At 38.7% G+C, this 19,130-nt stretch overlaps 1 long non-coding RNA gene across 1 annotated transcript; it reads left to right on the top strand.

Moving 5' to 3' along the window:
* The first annotated feature begins 3,247 nt into the window (after positions 1-3,247).
* Positions 3,248-18,630, top strand: LOC123330528. Its single transcript, XR_006546498.1, has 3 exons — positions 3,248-3,398; positions 17,734-17,780; positions 18,485-18,630. It is a non-coding gene; the product is annotated as an uncharacterized LOC123330528 (long non-coding RNA).
* Positions 18,631-19,130: the final 500 nt, after the last annotated feature.

Here is a 19,130-nt window from a genome sequence, read left to right as displayed (position 1 = left end):
TTCCAATTTACATAAATGAAATTAGCTTTATTCTTTTGAAGCTTGCTATTCTCAGTTAATGTTATGCTTTTAAGATTCATCCAATTTGACACATGCACCTGCAGTCTTGGGCTTTCCAGGTGGCACTAGTGATAAAGAACCCATCTGCCAGTTCAGGAGACATAAGAGACATGGGTTCGATCCCTGGGTGGGAAAGATCCCCTGGAGGAGGGCATGGCTATTCACTCCAGTATTCTTGCTTGGAGAATCCTGTGGACAGACAGAGCCTGGTGGGCCACAGTCCATAAAGTCTTCAAAGAGTTGAAGACCACTGAAAAGACGTAGCATGCACGCAGCTGCTGTTTTTTTCCATTGTTGATGGAAATTTGAGTGGTTTCCAGTGTTTTACTATTATGAACAGGACTGGAAGGAAAATTATGATTTCATGTCTACAGAAGCACATGTGCAAGATTGTCTCTAGGGTATACACCAAGCAGTGGGATTTCTAGCTCATAAAATATGCACATGTCAAATATATGAGTAGTGGTTTAGCCATTAAGTCATGTACAGCTCTTGCCACTGCCTGGACTGTAGCCCTCCAGGCCCCTCTTCCATGGGATTTTCCCAGCAAGTACTGGAGTGGGTTTCCCTTTCTTTCTCTAGGTGATCTTCTAGACCCAGAAATAGAACTGGGGTCTCCCTCATTGTAGGCAAATTCTTTATCAACTGACCCACCAAGTATTGTCACAATCATATGGCTTTCTTTCTTTAATTTCTTAATGTTTGAAAACATATTTTTTTTGTTGTTCAATTTTCTGTTGTTAAATTAATCTAGAATTTTTGAGAAACAAACAAATAGTTCATTATTTATTATCTTTTAATATATAGTCTTGAATTGTCTTGGTATTTTTGCTCTCAATACTTTTCATTTTTAGAAGCTTAACATTTTGTTTGTTTCTTCAACTCTCTGCAAGTACATGTGTGAGACTGGACTTAAATATCTCTTGATAAATGCTTAGAAAAAAGTAATTCTAATGCTATCTGATCATTGTGTGGAATATTAAGAGGTTACTGATTTAGATTCTCTAGAGTTAAATATACATTTAAATTTTCTAGTTCTTTACATCTTAGTAAAATTATATTATTCAGGGAATTTATCCACATAAGTTTTCAAAGCTACTAGCATACAAACATTCAATTTTAGCATGTAATATATTTAAATTTTAATATCCTACTTTTGTACTTTTAGTTACTTCTTTATTCCTGTTGTAGTACATTTGTATATTCTCTTTTTATCATTATCTTTCCAAATTTGGTCTATTTGTCTCAAACATAATCCAAACACTCCTAAGTAAATATATCATTTTAAAATAATTAAAAAGCCTCAGATATTTGAAATTACTCAAACCAATGGATACAATAAGAAAAAAGTCTAGAAAATTAATATTTATTTGATCTCAATTTCATATTTAAGCAAAAAATAAGTAATTATAAACTTTGGTTTCCTGTTATGAAAGATATAATTTCATAAAGTTCATCCTTCTAAAAATTGAGATTTAAATATATAAAAAAATTAAAGATTTATTTTAAAATAATGAATGCTGTTTCTATTGTAGGTAAAGGTATTATCACATGGTTTTGTTTTAGAGTACTATCTCCATCTAAAGGCCTACCCTTATTTCTCTAAGATATTATGATACAAGAGGGATACTCATGAATGAGCCACTCCTTCAAGCAGTAGAAAATCATCACGGTGACAGAAAATGTAATGTTTATAAATAGAAAATGCTATACTTATTATAAAACAGGTCATTTATTCCTAAATTTAAGAGTCATAAATATTGTACCAGTACATATTACTCTTTTAATAATGCTTTTATATTATCCACCTTGTAATAAAATTTTGAATCCCTTTTGAAGAAGGAAAAGGCATATGGTTTCCATCTTGCAGAAGTATAATTTTATAAGTATACTTGCAGGAAAGAGTTGCTAAATGATAATAAGTAACATGCTGTGGTGTTTTAATGAATTCAGGAAGTCATTTGCTTTTTCAGTGTGAATGTCTTGAAAAATTTTTGAATATTAATTGAATAGTGATGAAAAAGTAAACACTAAATTGCTTTGAAATGGTAGAAAGAGCTATTTGGCATTCATATACAATGGAGTGACTATTTGGGGGTATTAAATATTTTATCACCTGCAATCCTTAGTTAAAAATTGTACCTTGAACCCCCAGTAAAAATCATACCATGGAGAAACTATGATCATAAAATTTGTACATAAGGCAGAATTTTTTAATACCCCTTATATAATGTTTCCAGTAACCCTGTAATATGCCTGCTGCATTAAGGTAAAGGGAGGATATAGCAAGGAGAAAAGTGAGATAGACGACCGTCCTTTCTGATCTAAAGAAATTGAAGGAGAAAGTGATTAAAGTACGAGAGCCCATTGCTCATATATCTGTTTCCTCACAATGAAACCTCAAGGTGGGATTTGGAGTTCTAGGAGAGGCCTCAAACCAGTGGAGACACCTGAAGCTGCAGATTCAGGAGCCTGAAAAACAGATTGTCCAGGGGGACAGATTCAGTGAGAGAGAGGGTAGGTTTGGCAAAGGGAAAGAATCGCCAGTGGGCCTTGCAGCAGCACTGTTGCATCCATTTGAACTGTACATTGTTTAGTAGGTCAGTATCTTCTTTATTTCCTGTTTGTGGCCAAAGTACTGGAGGACCATGGAGTAGCAAAGGCTAAAATATCATGACCAGTCACTAGCAATGAAGTCTTTAATCTAGCACAGCGAGCTCTAGTTTTTGGTGACAGCAAGGCATAGTTAAAGCCAGGTGCAATTACTTATATACCAGAACGCTGTCCAGTCAAGGGGAGACAGAGATTCCAGACAGAAAGCAGGGAAAATTTTGTAGTTATAGCTGTGAAATCTCAGGCCTCCTGCCCTCCACCCACAAAATGTTAAGGCTCAGAAGCCACAGAGCCTCAATCCCACTTATATTTGGTACATTGTTATAGAAGATATTTATCTAATCAGAAAGAAAAAAATAATTGTATCAAGGTAAATTTATCAACGTCAAAAACAGATTAATGCCCCCCACCAAAGATGTCCATGTCCCAGTTCCCAGAACAGGGGGTAATGTTACATTGCATGGTAAAGAGGAAAGTAAATTGTAGCTGGAATTAAGGTTATTCATCATCTGACCTTAAACTAGGGAGAATGGCTTGAAGGAGCCAGGTGTGCCTAATGTAATCACAAGCCTCTTTATAAGTGGATGTGACGGCAGAAGAAACAGTCAGAGTGATGTGAGCTGAGAGCTCCACCAATCTTAAAAAGTCTTCCCTGCGAGAGTCACCAGAAAGGAACACAGACCTGCCAGTACCTTGAGGGGAACACCCAAGCTACAGAAAAGAAAGTAAGCTTGTAGGGGATTTCTTGTTTTGTTTTGTCTGTGCCAGGCAGCATGTGGGATCTTGGTTCCCAGACCAGGAAAGTTTGTGTTTTAATTCACTCACTACGTTGTAATTTGTTACAGCAGCTCTAGAAAACGAAAACAGTGAGATTAAACCAAAGTTGTTTTATGTTTTTATTTCTTTGTTTATTTTTCTCTGTATTCAATGATGGGGTATTTATGGGGAAAAAATTAACTTGGTTACACAGAGGTAGAAAGAAATGTGAATATACTTGTAACTCTGACAAACAGCTCTCAAAGATGGAGAAATGACCAAATTTACATTTCCTGATAAATCTTTGCAAGTGCCTAATGAAATTTGAGTTTTCTTCTTACAACTTAAAGATATTTTTCATCTATTCCCCTCAAAATCTACCCAGTATAAGTTCTCCGAGTATCTTAATGTCTAAGCTTCATTTTTCTTTTTTTTTTTTTTAAAGCTGAAAAGCAGTTTCATGTAGATTTTGGATAATGAACTGGTTTCTGAAACTCATTATCTCTGATAGCAAGTTAATTGTATTCACTTCCAACCTGTTTTGGCAAGAGCACACTATGTGTGCTTTGTTAAGACTTTGCTACTTACATAGCCATTGAAATTAAATCCTTGGGCTATCCTTTACTAATAACCTTCTTCTATCATGTCCACCTGGTCTCAGGCCTCTTGAACCTGGCATTATTCTTTCCTTCACCTTTGCCACAATCTCAGATTATTCTCACCATTTCTCACCTGGACTATGGCAATAACATATAGTTGGTCTCTCTCTTGCCATTCTATTTCCCTTCTAGATATAGGCATGCTCCTGTGACGCTTCCCTTTCAAAATCCTGCTTTTCATATCAATTTGTTGGAAGTCATCACTGTATCTCTGCTCCCTACGGGCCAGAGGCCATCACCACTCCTTCTCTACAAGTTACATATTGTGATCGCTTCATACTCTGTGCTCAGTCATGTCTGACTCTTTGTGGCCCAGTGAACTGTAGTCCGCCAAATTCCTCTGTCTGTGGAATTTTCCAGGCAAAAATACTGGAGTGGGTTGCCTTTTCCTCCTGTAGAGGATCTTCTGAGCCCAGGGATTGAACCTGCATTGGCAGGCAGATTCTTTATCACTAGCACCACCTAGGAAGCCCTCTTTTCTACTGTAATGTCTAATAAAGAGCTTGGAAAACTTAATGTACCAAATAACATGTGTAAATAAATATTTCAAAATAGTTAAAACCAATACTTTACACAGTAATGGATCAGAGATTATTTTGATCTTTGCTGGTATTCCACTGACAGAGGAAGAAAAGGAATCTTTTTTATCTCTTGCAGCTGAACTTGCATTAATCACAATCAACACTCGATTATATTCATTTTTGACAAGCTAAAATTTGATCTGTGTAGTATGAGACTGATATAACTATTTTAAGAGGCTGTTGTTAATTAACCTAGGACCAAGGAGACTGAAATTAGTACTCAAAAATACACCTTCTGTCCAGTGACTTCTCTGTATCTTTTGTTCAATGAATAATTTTTAACATTATTATTGAAAGTTGTGGCTTCACTCAGTCTATTGATAGTGATATGATCTACTGTTCATAAAGTTATCAACACCTTTAAAAGGGTGTTTAACTCACCTTTAAAAGGGTGTTAACTCACCTTTAAAAGGTCGTTTCCTGGGATTAAAAAAATAGGAAAAGTACAACAAAGCAGTTCACCATTTGTTACCATCCTTAACCATTGGTCCACACCTGATTATTCCTAACAGGCCATTGTTCTTCATTCTCTAAGTTTACTTTTTTTCACTTGCTGATATTACTATTTGTTTCATGGTTGATTAGTGTAACTTTTAATTATGGCACCCTGCCTAGCATGGAACCCAGTCAAACTGGGACCAACCCAGACTTTAAATGGATCCTTGTTTATTTTCCCTGAGCTCTTCATGAGGGATAGAAAAGCAAAATGTTATTATAAAATTGTTCCCTTGTTATAAAACCTCTCCATTTATAAATTATACTGTTTTAAGAAGTCTTATACTGTCTTTCATATTACTTTACCAAGCACCAGTGTTAATAAAAAGTATTAAAAAGGCACATAACTGATGATAAAAAGGCTGAGGTTTATAATAGAAATATAAGTTTTCTAGGTCACTCTGTGTGTACTCTCTTTTAAAAAAAAATAAAGAGACAAGTGTTTCTACTTAAGAGAATTTGGAGATTCTACCCTCCTTGTGAGAGGGTTGTAAAGATGACAAATGACCTATACGTCTATGCTGAGATCAGGATGGAGTTATATATCAGTGAAATAAACTAGTTTGGAGTGAAAATATATAGGCTCTTTTAAGATTTTGTACACTGAATAAAACTTAATACAGATTCCATGAAAAACACTAGCAAAGTAGAAAATTCAAAGGAGAAACGTTTGAAATTCCAGATTTTTCCTTTCTTAAGGAAAACTGCTGCTAGGTTGCTTCAGTCGTGTCCGACTCTGTGTGATCCCATAGACGGCAGCCCACCAGGCTCCCCCGTCCCTGGGATTCTCCCGGCAAGAACACTGGAGTGGGTTGCCATTTCCTTCTCCAATGCATGAAAGTGAAAAGTGAAAGTGAAGTCGCTCGGTCGTGTCTGACTCTTAGCGACCCCATGGACTGCAGCCTACCAGGCTCATCTGCCCATGGGATTTTCCAGGCAAGAGTACTGGAGTGGGGTGCCATTGCCTTCTCCTTAAGGAAAACTGCTGAGTGCTTAATCCTGGTTACATTTTTTTTTTTCTTTTTTAAGAAACTTTGCTATTGTTGCCTTTAACCTTAGAAAATTATCTTTCAAATGAAAAATAATGCTTCATTTTATTTATCCCTGTTATGAGCAAACCTCTCTCAAAATGTTAGGTCATTCAATTGTCAGTGAAGATATGGAAATTTAGAAAGGTTACAGATTTATCCCAGCTCCCAAATAAGGAAGCAGCAGAGTAGGTCTCCAAGACTAGCTTTCTCAACTACAAATCAAGTCTTATCACTACATAATGCAATGTATTAGTTTCCTTGTTTTTGTTGTTTAGTTGCTAAGTTATATCCAACTCTTTTGAAACTCCATGGACTGTAACCCACCCAGCTCCTCTGTCCATAGGATTTCACAGGCAAGTATACTGAAATGGGGGCCATTTCCTTCTCCAGGGGTTCTTCCTGAATCAGAGATCCAAGCTGCATCTCTTGAATTGGCAGGCAGATTCTCTTACCAATGAGCCACCAGGGAAGCCCATTAGTTTCTTAGGGCTGTTGAAACAAAACACTATGAACTGTGTGGCTTCAACAAAAGAAATGTTTTCTTTCACAGATCATGAGGTTAGAAGCCAAGATCAGGGTGTCAACAGGGTTAGTTCCCTCTGAGGGCTGTTAGGGGAAATCTGTTCAGTGCCTCTCTCCTAACTTCAGGTAGTTTGGCAGGAATTTTTCACATTCCTTGACTTCTGCTGCATCACTCAGATCTCTGCCTTCATCGTCATGTGACATTCTCCCCGTGTACATGTCTGCCTCTGTGCCTGCCTTTGCCCGCTTTGTGTTGTTGTTCAGTTGCTCAGTTGTGTCTGACTCTTTGAGACCCCATGGACTGCAGCATGCGAGGCTTCCCTGTCCTTCACCATCTCCCGAAGTTTGCTCAAGTTAGTGTCCATTAAGTCCGTGAAGCCATCCAACCATCTCATCCTTTGACATCCCCTATCCTCCTGCCTTCAATTTTGCCCAGCATCAGGGTCTTTTACTAAGAGTTGGCCCTTCCCATCTGGTGGCCAAAGTATTGGAGCTTCAGAATCAGTTCTTCCAATGAATATTCAGGATTGACTGCCTTTAGGAATTAATTGGTTTGATCTCCTTGCAGTCCAAGGGACTCTCAGGAGTCTTCTCCAGAACCACAGTTCAAAGGCATCAATTCTTCAGCATTCAACTTTTTTCATTGTCCATTTCTCACATCTGTACAAGATTACTGGAAATACCATAGCTTTGAGTATAGGGAACTTTAGAGGCAAAATAATGTCTCTGCTTTTTAATACACTTTCTAGGTTTGTCATTGCTTTCGTCCCCCCATTTGAAAGATTCTAATTAAATTGGAGTAGAGCTGTTAAGTAAAAACTGCACCAGACAGGATGAGTGGCCAAAGAAGACTATATTCACAGATATCGCAGAAGTTGTCTAGACTATTACAATAGAGAAATTGAACTCAACTCTGTTGAGACAAATGGCAAGATAATTTTTAAGCTCTGGGGTGAGCTAGTGAAAAAGTAGTGGCAGGGATATTAGTGGAGGGAGGTGCACTGGCTTCAGTGACTAGGCCATCTGTGTCTGCTAATTAGGGCCTATTGTAGTCAGGTCCCTACCCTGCCACAGAGACTAGGAGAAGGGCCTCTGTCTTAATGATTATATTTCAAAGGGATGACTCCCAGGTCTTTGGGAAAGACATTCTTAGTTCTAAAGCAAGGTTATTTCAAGGTTAAAAAGGCTGGCAAGAGGCTGAGAGAGGATTAACATCTTAATGGAGCAGAAATAATTTACAATTGCAAGCTTTCTTTAATGTCTAAAAAGAGAGGTCAGGGACCCAGAATTAGGAAGAAATCTATCTAAAGCTTAGTCAAGCTAAGCAGAACTATCAAGGTCCCTTTAGGAAGAGAGAGCCCACACTAATGACAATACTGAATTTATTCCCCGAATAAAGACCCTCTTCCAAATACCCTCACTTTCTGTGTTAGCACTTCAACGTATTTGAAATGGTGGTGGGGGTAGGGGAATTCAGCTCAAAACACATGGATATGTAACTCACTAATCACTGAAGAGGAAGAGAAATATTTCTAAAATATTTTTGATTCTTGAAATATTTTAATAGGTCAAACTAGAAAAGTATAAATTCCAGGGTCATGTTGAATGTTATTTTGATGCCTTCTAATGTATAGCAGAATTTTATGAAAGGAGTAATAAATGTACAATAATGGCGAGTGAATAAAGTGTTTTATCCATTTATAATGTGGATGACAAAAATAAACAAAACAATTTATGAAAAATTAAATGTTAGATTTATTATGGTAATATAAAAAATCCTACAATAAATTTAGCTAAACCTCTCAAGATGAACAAATATAAGCAAAACAAACATTATTTCATATACTTGTATAATTATGCTTGGAAAAAATTAAATTTTAAAAACATCAGATTTCCAGGACTCGTAAAAATTCTATGACCCAGCAATCCCACTGCTGGGCATACACACTGAGGAAATCAGAATTGAAAGAGACACATGTACCCCAATGTTCATTGTGTCACTGTTTATAATAGCCAGAACATGTGCTCGCTTCGGCAGCACATATACTATAATAGCCAGAACATGGAAGTAACTTAGATGTCCATCAGCAGATGAATGGATAAGAAAGATGTGGTATATATACACAATGGAATATTGCTGCTAAGTCAGTTCAATCGTGTCTGACTCTGTGCGACCCCAGAGATGGTAGCCCACCAGGCTCCCCCGTCCCTGGGATGCTCCAGGCAGGAACACTGGAGTGGGTTGCCATTTCCTTCTCCAATGCATAAAAGTGAAAAGTGAAAGTGAAGTCCCTCAGTCGTGTCTGACTCCTTGCAACCCCATGGACTTCAGCCTACCAGGCTCCTCTGTCCATGGGATTTTCCAGGCAAGAGTACTGGAGTGGGGTGCCATTGCCTTCTCCGCAATGGAATATTACTCAGCCATTAAAAAGAATACATTTGAACCAGTTCTAATGAGGTGGATGAAACTGGAGCCTATTATACACAGTGAAGTAAGCCAGAAAGAAAAACACCAATACAGTATACTAATGCATATGTATGGAATTTAGAAAGATGGTAACAATAACCCTGTATGTGAGACAGCAAAAGAGACACAGATGTATAGAACAGTCTTTTGGACTCTGTGGGAGAGGGAGAGGGTGGGATGATTTGGGAGAATGGCATTGAAACATGTATAATATCATATAAGAAACGAATCACCAGTCCAGTTTTGATGCAGGATACAGGATGCTTGGGGCTGGTGCACCGGGATGACCCAGAGGGATGGTACAGGGAGGGAGGTGGGATGGGGGTTCAGGATGGGGAACACATATATACCCGTGGCAGATTCATGTTGATGTATGGCAAAGCCAATAAAATATTGTAAAGTAATTAGCCTCCAATTAAAATAAATAAATTTAAAATTAAAAAAATTCTAATTCAGATGGTACATGTGTAAGATGTGTAATTTGTATGTAACCATATCCCATGTGGTGATGGTTTTTCAGTCACTAAGTTGTGTCTGACTCTGTGATCCTGGGACTGAAGCACCATATGCTTCTCTGTCTTTGAGTTTTTCTCCAAATTTACTCAAACTCATGTCCATTGAGTCAGTTCAGTGATGACCCCAACCATCTCATTCTCTCTTGCCCCCTTTTCGAAGGAAAGTTATGACCAACCTAGATAGCATATTTAAAATCAGAGACATTACTTTGCCAACAAAGGTCCGTCTAGTCAGGCTATGGTTTTTCCAATAGTCATGTATGGATGTGAGAGTTGGACGATGAAGAAAGCTGAGCACCGAAGAATGGATGCTTTTGAACTGGGGTGTTTGAGTAGACTCTTGAGAGTCCCTTAGACTGCAGGAAGATCCAGCCAGTCCAGCCTAAAGGAGATCAGTCCTGGGTGTTCATTGGAAGGACTGATGTTGAAGCTGAAACTCCAATACTTTGGCCACCTGATGCAAAGGGTTGACTCATTGGAAAAGACCCAATGCTGGAAGGGACTGAGGGCAGGAGGAGAAGGGGATGGGAGAGGATGAGATGGTTGGATGGCATCACCGACTAGATGGACAAGGGTTTGGGTAGACCCCGGGAGTTGGTGATGGGCAGGGAGGCCTGGTGTGTTGCGATTCATGGGGTCGCAAAGAGTCGGACCTGACTGAGTGACTAAACTGAACTGAACAGCCTTTCCCAGCATCAGGGTCTTCTCCAGTGAGTCAGCTCTTCACATAAGGTGGCCAAAGTATTACAGCTTCAGCATGAGTCCTTCCAGTGAATATTCAGGGTTGCTTTCCTTTAGGATTGACTGGTTTGAACTCCTTGTTTTCCAGGGGACTTTGAAGAGTCTTCTCCAGCACAACAATTTGAAAGCATCAGTTCTTTGATGCTTAACCTTCTTTATGGTCCAACTCTCAGACCCGTACATGACTACTGTAAAAACCACAGCTTTGTTTATATGGACCTTTGTTGGCAAAATGATGTCTCTGCTTTTTAACTTGATGTCCAGGTTTGTCATGGTTCCAAGGATCAAGCGTCTTTTAATTTCATAGCTGCAGATAAACATCCACAGTGATTTTGGAGCCCAAGAAAATAACGTCTCTCACTGTCTCCATTGTTTCCCCATCTATTTGCCATGAAATGATGGGACACAATGCCCTGATCTTAGGTTTTTCAATGTTGAGTTTTAAGCCAGTTTTTTCACTCTCTTCTTTCACTTTTATCAAGAGTCTCTTCAGTTCCTCTTCACTTTCTGCCATTAGAGTGGTGCCATCTGCATATCTGAGGTTATTGATCTTTTCCCCTGCAATCTTGATTCCAGCTTGTGAGTCATCCAGCTTGGCATTTCTTACGATGTTCTCTGCATATAAGTTAAATAAGCAGGGTGACAATATACAGCCTTGACGTATTCCTTTCCCTATTTGGAATCAGTCAGTTGTTTCATGTCCAGTTCCAACAGTTGCTCCTTGACCTGCATACAGGTTTCTCAGAAGGCAGGTAAAGTGGTCTGGTATTCCCATATTGTTAAGAATTTTCCAGTTTGTTGTGATATACATACACAGTTTGTTTTAATCTTATGTGATTATTATTAGGGGATTTTTGACAAAATAAATTTTAAAGTCCTTTAAAAAAAGGTGAAAAAGGAAACTTTAAAGGTAAGAAATATGATCAACTTTGGGAGAAGATTATTTCTGTAAAAGTACATCATGAATTTGTTCATATCAAATATGGTTAAATCTAGCTGGAAAACTTAAAAAAAAAATAGCTATTTCATGCCATAAGAAATTAAGTGATTTTTCTGAATAATAATGGTCTTTTGGACTGAATATACAGCTTCTGACTAATCCTTTTCTTCCAACGGATGTATTAAGTGCTTAAAATATGTTAAACATTAAAACTGAAATACTGTCATCTCTTCCTTTAAATGATCTTCTTCATTGCTTGGTAGATAATTTAGAAACTCACAGCTTTTCCGTATATAGAAAGAGAAGGTATGGGTAATATTTATGTTACATATCTGCATGTAATTCTATTTCAGTAACTGTTAAAATTATTATTGGTCTTCCCTGGTGGCTCAGTGGTAAAAACTGCCTGCTAATGCAGGAGACATCAGTTCAAGCCCTGGGTCAGGAATGAACCCCTGGAGAAGGAAATGACAACCTACTCCAATATTCTTGCATGGGAAATCCATGAATGAGGAGCCAGGTGGGCTACAGTCCCTGGTATTATAAAAGAATCAGACATGATTTAGCACCTAAAAAATAACCACCATGAATAATTATTCATGATAGGACATATTTGTGGACTTATTTTGGAGCCTGTGTATAAAATAACAAGCCTGTATGTAGAATAACAGGGCTATCTTCTGAAGTTGATCATTCTTTGGATCCAATCCAAAGGGTGTTGCATATCTCTTAGCTCAGGAATGAATTTGAGTTGGTGGTCCCTAGCTTGGAAACAGTGTAAGATAATATCGAAATTGGCTTTATTTCTTGGAGGCTAGTTTCACTGTGAAGGTAAAAAGATGGATATAGACATGTGGAGAAATAATCAAATCTAGAAAATAAACAAAAAGCTGGCAAAGTTGTACCACCCCAAAGACATCAAAAAGTTAATCATGTTTTTTTTCCTGGATTTGCAAAGCATAAAATAGCATTGCAGACACAATTCAAGCCTATCACTTTTCTAAGTTGAAGGCATGTTATCATAACTTGATCATTCTGTAGTGAAATCCATGAAACAAGAAAAAGAAACCGAGGAAAATTACCTTAAGTTCAGTTCAGTCACTCAGTCGTGTCTGACTCTTTGCTACAGCATGGAACACAGCACACCAAGCTTTCCCTTCCATCATCAACTCCCAGAGTTTACCCAGACTCATGTCCATTGAGTCAGTGATGCCATCCAACCATCTCATCCAATGTCATCTCATTTTCCTGCCTTCAATTATTCCCAGCATCAGGGTCTTTTCAAATGAGCCAGCTCTTCGAAATAGGTAGCCAAAGTATTAGTTTCAACATCAGTCCTTCCAATGAACAGCCAGGATCATCTCTTTTAGGATGGACTGGTTGGATCTCCTTGCAGTCCAAGGGACTCTTCACAAGTCTTCTCCAACACCACAGTTCAAAGCACCAATTTTTCAGCATTCAGCTTTCTTTAGTATCCAACTCTCACTTCCATACATGACTACTGGAAAAACCATAGCCTTGACTAGACAGACCTTTGTTGGCAAAGTAATGTCTGCTTTTTAATATGCTGTCCATATTTGTCATAACTTTACTTCCAAGGAGCAAGAGTCTTTTAATTTCATGGCTTCTGTGATGATTTCATGGCATCTGCAGTGATTTTGAAGCCCCTCCACAATAGAGTCTCACTGTTTCCACTGTTTCCCCATCTATTTGCCGTGAAGTGATGGGACCGGATGCCATAATCTTAGTTTTCTGAATGTTGAGCTTTAAGCCAACTTTTTCACTCTCCACTTTCACTTTCATAAAGAGGCTTTTTCGTTCTTCTTCACTTTCTGCCATAAGGGTGGTATCACCAACATATATGAGAGTATTAATATTTCTCCTGGCAATCTTGATTTCAGCATGTGCTTCTTCCAGTCCAGCATTTCTCATGGTGTACTCTGCATATAAGTTAAATAAGCAGGGTGACAATATACAGCCTTGACGCACTCCTTTTCCTATTTGGAACCAGTCTGTTGTTCCATGTCCAGTTCTAACTGTTGCTTCCTGACCTCCATACAGATTTCTTAAGAGACAAGTCAGATGGTCTGGTATTCCCATCTCTTTCAGAGTTTTCCACAGTTTATTGTGATCTACACAATCAAAGGCTTTGGCATAGTCAATAAAGCAGGAATAGATGTGTTTCTGGAACTCTCTTGCTTTTTCCATGATCCAGCAGATGTTGGCAATTTGATCTCTGGCTCCTCTGCCTTTCCTAAAACCAGCTTGAACATCTGGAAGTTCACAGTTCACGTATTGCTGAAGCCTGGCTTGGAGAATTTTAAGCATTACTTTACTAGCATGTGAGATGAGTGCAATCGTGCAGTAGTTTGAACATTCTTTGGCATTGCCTTTCTTTGGGATTGGAATGAAAACAGACCTTTTCCAGTCCTGTGGCCAATGCCGAGTTTTCCAAATTTGCTGGCATATTGAGTGTAGCACTTTCACAGCATCCTCTTTCAGGATTTGAAATAGTTCAACTGGGATTCCATCATCTCCACTGGTTTTGTTGGTAGTGATGCTTCCTAAGACCCACTTGACTCACCTTCCAAGGATGTCTGGCCCTAGGTGAGTGATCATACCATCATAGTTATCTGGGTCATGAAGATCATTTCTCTACAATTCTTCTGTATATTCTTGCCACCTCTACTTAATATCTTCTGCTTCTGTTAGGCCCTTAAAATTTCTGTCCTTTATTGAGCCCATCTTTGCATGAAATGTTCCCTTGGTATCTCTAATTTTCTTGAAGAGATCTCTAGTCTTTCCCATTCTATTGTTTTCCTCTATTTTTTTGCATTGATCACTGAAGAAGGCTTTCTTATCTCTCCTTGCTATTCTCTGAAACTCTGCATTCAAATGGGTATATCTTTTCTTTTCTCCTTTGCTTCTGTTCTTTTCACAGCTCTTTGTAAAGCCTCCTCAGACAGCCTTTTTTTTTTTTTTTTTTTTTTTTTGGATTTCTTTTTCTTGGGGATGGTCTTGATCCCTGTCTCTTGCACAATGTTATGAACCTCCGTCCATAGTTCATTAGGAACTCTATCATATCTAGTCCCTTAAATCTATTTCTCACTTCCACTGTATAATCATAAGGGATATGATTTAGGTCATACCTGAATGGTCTAGTGGTTTCCCCTACTTTATTTAATTAAGTCTGAGTTTGGCACTAAGGAGTTCATGATTTGAGCCATAGTCAGCTCCCAGTCTTGTTTTTGCTGACTGTATATAGCTTCTCCATCTTTGGCTGCAAAGAATATAATTAATCTGATTTCGGTGTTAGCTATCTGGTGATATCCATGAGTACTGTCTACTCTTGTGGTGTTGGAAGAGGGTGTTTGCTATAACCAGTGCATTCTCTAGGCAGAACTCTATTAGCCTTTGCCCTGCTTCATTCTGTATTCCTAGGCCAAATTTGCCTGTTACTCCAGGTGTTTCTTGACTTGCTACTTTTGCATTCCAGTCCCCTATATGCAGGTCAGGAAGCAACAGTTAGAACTGGACATGGAACAACAGACTGGTTCCAAATAGGAAAAGGAGTTCGTCAAGGCTGTATATTGTCACCCAGTTTATTTAACTTATATGCAGAGTACATCATGAGAAATGCTGGACTGGAAGAAACACAAACTGGAATCAAGATTGCTGGGAGAAATATCAATAACCTCAGATATGCAGATGACACCACCCTTATGGCAGAAAGTGAAGAGGAACTAAAAAGCCTGTGGCAGATTCATTTTGATATTTGGCAAAACTAATACAATTATGTAAAGTTTAAAAATAAAATAAAATTTAAAAAAAAAAGGAAAGTGAAAGTGGAGAGAGAAAAAGTTGGCTTAAAACTCAACATTCAGAAAATGAAGATCATGGCATCCAGTCCCACCACTTCATGGGAAATAGATGGGGAAACAGTGGAAACAGTGTCAGACTTTATTTTTCTGGGCTCCAAAATCACTGCAGATGGTGACTGCAGCCATGAAATTAAATGATGCTTACTCCTTGGAAGGAAAGTTATGACCAACCTAGATAGCACATTCAAAAGCAGAGACATTACTTTGCCAACAAAGGTCCGTCTAGTCAAGGCTATGTTTTTTCCAGTAGTCATGTATGGATGTGAGAGTTGGACTGTGAAGAAGGCTGAGCGCCGAAGAATTGATGCTTTTGAATGTGGTGTTGGAGAAGACTCTTGACAGTCCCTGGACTGCAAGGAGATCCAACCAGTCCATTCTGAAGGAGATCAGCCCTGGGATTTCTTTGGAAGGAATGATGCTAAAGCTGAAAGTCCAGTACTTTGGCCACCTCATGCGAAGGGTTGACTCATTGGAAAAGACTCTGATGCTGGGAGGGATTGGGGGCAGGAGGAGAAGGGGACGACAGAGGATGAGATGGCTACATGGCATCACTGACTCGATGGACGTGAGTCTCAGTGAACTTCAGGAGTTGGTGTAGGACAGGGAGGCCTGGCTTGCTGCGATTCATGGGGTCACAAAGAGTCAGACACGACTGAGCGACTGATCTGATCTGATTTGATAGTGAAAAGAACATGTTTTTTGGGTGTTAGTTTTAGAAGGTCTTGTAAGTTTTCATAAAACTGTTGAACTTCAGCTTCTTCAGTGTTACTGGTTGGGGCATAGGCTTGGATTACCATGCTATTGAATGGTTTGCCTTGGAAACCAACAGAGATCATACTGTCGTTTTTGAGATTGGCATCCAAGTACTGTATTTCAACCTCTTTTGTTGACCATGATGGCTACTCCATTTCTTCTAAGGAATTCCTGCCCACAGTAGTAAATATAATGGTCTTCTGAGTTAAATTCACCCATTCCAGTTCATTTTAGTTCATTGATTCCTAGAATGTTGACGTTCACTCTTGTCATCTCCTGTTTGACCGCTTCCAATTTGCCTTGATTCTGGGACCTAACATTTCAGGTTCCTATGCAATATTACTCTTTACAGCATCAGACCTTGCTTCTATTACCAGTCACATCCACAACTGGGTGTTTCCGTTTTCCTTTGGCTCTGTCTTAAAGTTACCTTAATATTAGTGAAAGTCTCATAAAATCATGTTTAACATATTTAAATAAATGCATAATTATTTAACCTCCACATATTTACATTTTTGTTTAACATGCTGAATTCTTACAGCTAATGCTTATAATGTCTTTGTTGTGTATTTCCCTTAGTTTTATTCTAAAAATTGTTAGAAATATTATCAAAAGTTGTGGGCTTACATAACATTCACTAGTACACCTTAATGAATGCTTATTATGGAAAAGGCATCACTCTGAAGAGTTTCCCTGTATTTGCCTCACTCTTACCAGTTTATATAGATCCTCACAGATGAATAAAATGATACATGGAGAACTGGATACATGGAGAATCTGAATGTCTTTCTCGAGGTCAAATACATAATAGTTGATGTCATAAGATTCACAGCCAGTGTCTATGTTTTGTTTTATCAGAGAACTTTAAATGCTTAATGTTCAAAAGTATAACACATATATTTTATATAAATATTTTGAGTGAAAGTGGAGCTGGTATACTTGGTGACAGCCTTAGTGCCCTCGGACACAGCGTGCTTGGCCAGCTCCCCAGGTAGCAGCAAGCGCAGGTCGGTCTGGATCTCCCTGTTTGTGATAGTCGAGCGCTTGTTGTAATGAGCCAGGTGCGATGCCTCGCCAGTGATGCACTCGAAAATGTCGTTGACAAAGGAGTTCATGATTCCCATGGCCTTGGACGAGATGCCAGTATCCAGATGGACTTGCTTCAGCACCTTGTACACATACACGGAGTAGCTCTCCTTGTGGCTGCACTTGCGCTTCTTGCTGTCCTTCTTCTGGGCCTTGGTCACAGCTTTTTTAGAGCCCTTTTTAGGGGCAGGAGCAGACTTAGCCAGTTCAGGCATGTCTATAATGACAACACCCAACAACACAGAAAGATCTTGAAATAAATATTTTGAAAAACACCCCAAATTTCAAGTAGGTAGGTCAGTAGTACAAGTTTTGTTTTTTTTTTTTTTTATCTTTATGATTCTTAATATTCTATCATTACAGGTTGTGACAAAACAGCCTCTAAACTATCCTAAGTCTTATAATGAGTTTACTACTTGCAACTATATCTCTCCCTCACTAAGGAATAGTATAACAGTATACTAGAAGTACATAAAAGAGGCAGTACTATGGAGATTTACAGTCCCTGAAAGTTACATTGAAATATAAATTATTTGCTGTTCTATGCAGGATATATATTTTAGTGCCCCTAAAAACAATTACCCACCCTAGATGGAAGTCATCCATGAGACTGATTCTGGTATCCTCTTGTAGTTCTAGGTTTGTCCAATGGGGAGCAGCAGATGGCTGTAGGTGGAAATGTGAGTAGTAAATCTGGATATTTATCTGTTTACCTTTGGGGTTACCACAGGCTGATTACTGACTGGATCCAAGAGCACAGCCTCTGGTAGTCAGTTGTTTGGATACAGTTCATGACTGTGTTCCACATCATAGCCCATCTAAGTGTGTCTTGAGAGCCAGGGGTGTTAAGAGTCCTGCTTTTGCTAGCTCCAAAGTATTGCAGTAATTTTGTGGGTTTTCTATACCGTGGTTTTATCTTGTAATTTTTTCCTTTATTAAGCTCTTCCAAATTACAAAATTTCCATGTGCCATCTGTTTCCTGTAGGAACGCTGCCTGGTACCTTCACTATAATTGAAAATAACTTAATTAGGGAATCACTTTGATTTTTCCTTCAGCTAAGCATTTAAATCACCCCCATTTTATTCCAGTATTATCCATCACTATATACTTTCATGTATTCCAATGCATAATAGATTAGATTATTATGCAGTAAATTGTCACTCTTCTGCCCTACCAGAGTAATACTCCTTTGGACAATTTAAGCCTCCGGGCATAGTGTACATCTACTGTTTGGGTTTAATCATATCATGAGATTCAGTCAAGAAAGAATCAGCAAGTGTTATGAAATCAGAGCTTTTAAATATTCTACTGTATTTACTTACTCACCTGTGCTTCTATTATCTATTACGCTAAGAAAATATCTTGGTTTGATGCTGCTTCCAGGGGAACAAGGAGATACATGGAGTATCAGTTCAGTTCAGTCACTCAGTCATGTCAGACTCTTTGCGACCCCATAAATCACAGCACACCAGTTGGAGAAGACTCTTAAGAGTCCCTTGGACTTCAAGGAGATCCAACCAGTCCATCCTAAAGGAAATCAGTCCTGGGTGTTCATTGCAAGGACTGATGCTGAAGATGAAACTCCAATACTTGGGCCACCTCATGCGAAGAGTTGACTCATTGGAAAAGACCCTGATGCTGGGAGGGATTGGGGGCAGGAGGAGAAGGGGACGACAGAGGATGAGATGGTTGGATGGCATCACCGACTGGATGGACATGAGTCTGAGTGAACTCCGGGAGTTGGTGATGGACAGGGTGACGTGGCGTGCTGCAATTCATGGGGTCGTAATACTTGGACCCAATTCAGAGTCTCAAGAGAATTATACACAGTAAGGCATATGATGGGATTAGCATAGTGTCTTTAACAAAGACTCAGTGCTAGTTGTAGCTCTTACCACCTGATTTGAACATGCACTTCTATAAATATATTTTTACCAAATTTTCTCCATTTGCTTGTGATAAAAGCCAGTTTCAAAGTCACGTTTGAATCTAAGTTTCTACAAGGATAGCCTGTGGTTTTTATTTGGTG

Source organism: Bubalus bubalis, chromosome 19 (genome assembly GCF_019923935.1).
Source record: "Bubalus bubalis isolate 160015118507 breed Murrah chromosome 19, NDDB_SH_1, whole genome shotgun sequence".
In the NCBI taxonomy this organism is placed as follows: Eukaryota; Metazoa; Chordata; class Mammalia; order Artiodactyla; family Bovidae; genus Bubalus; species Bubalus bubalis.
This window is presented reverse-complemented; position numbering and strand designations above follow the sequence as displayed.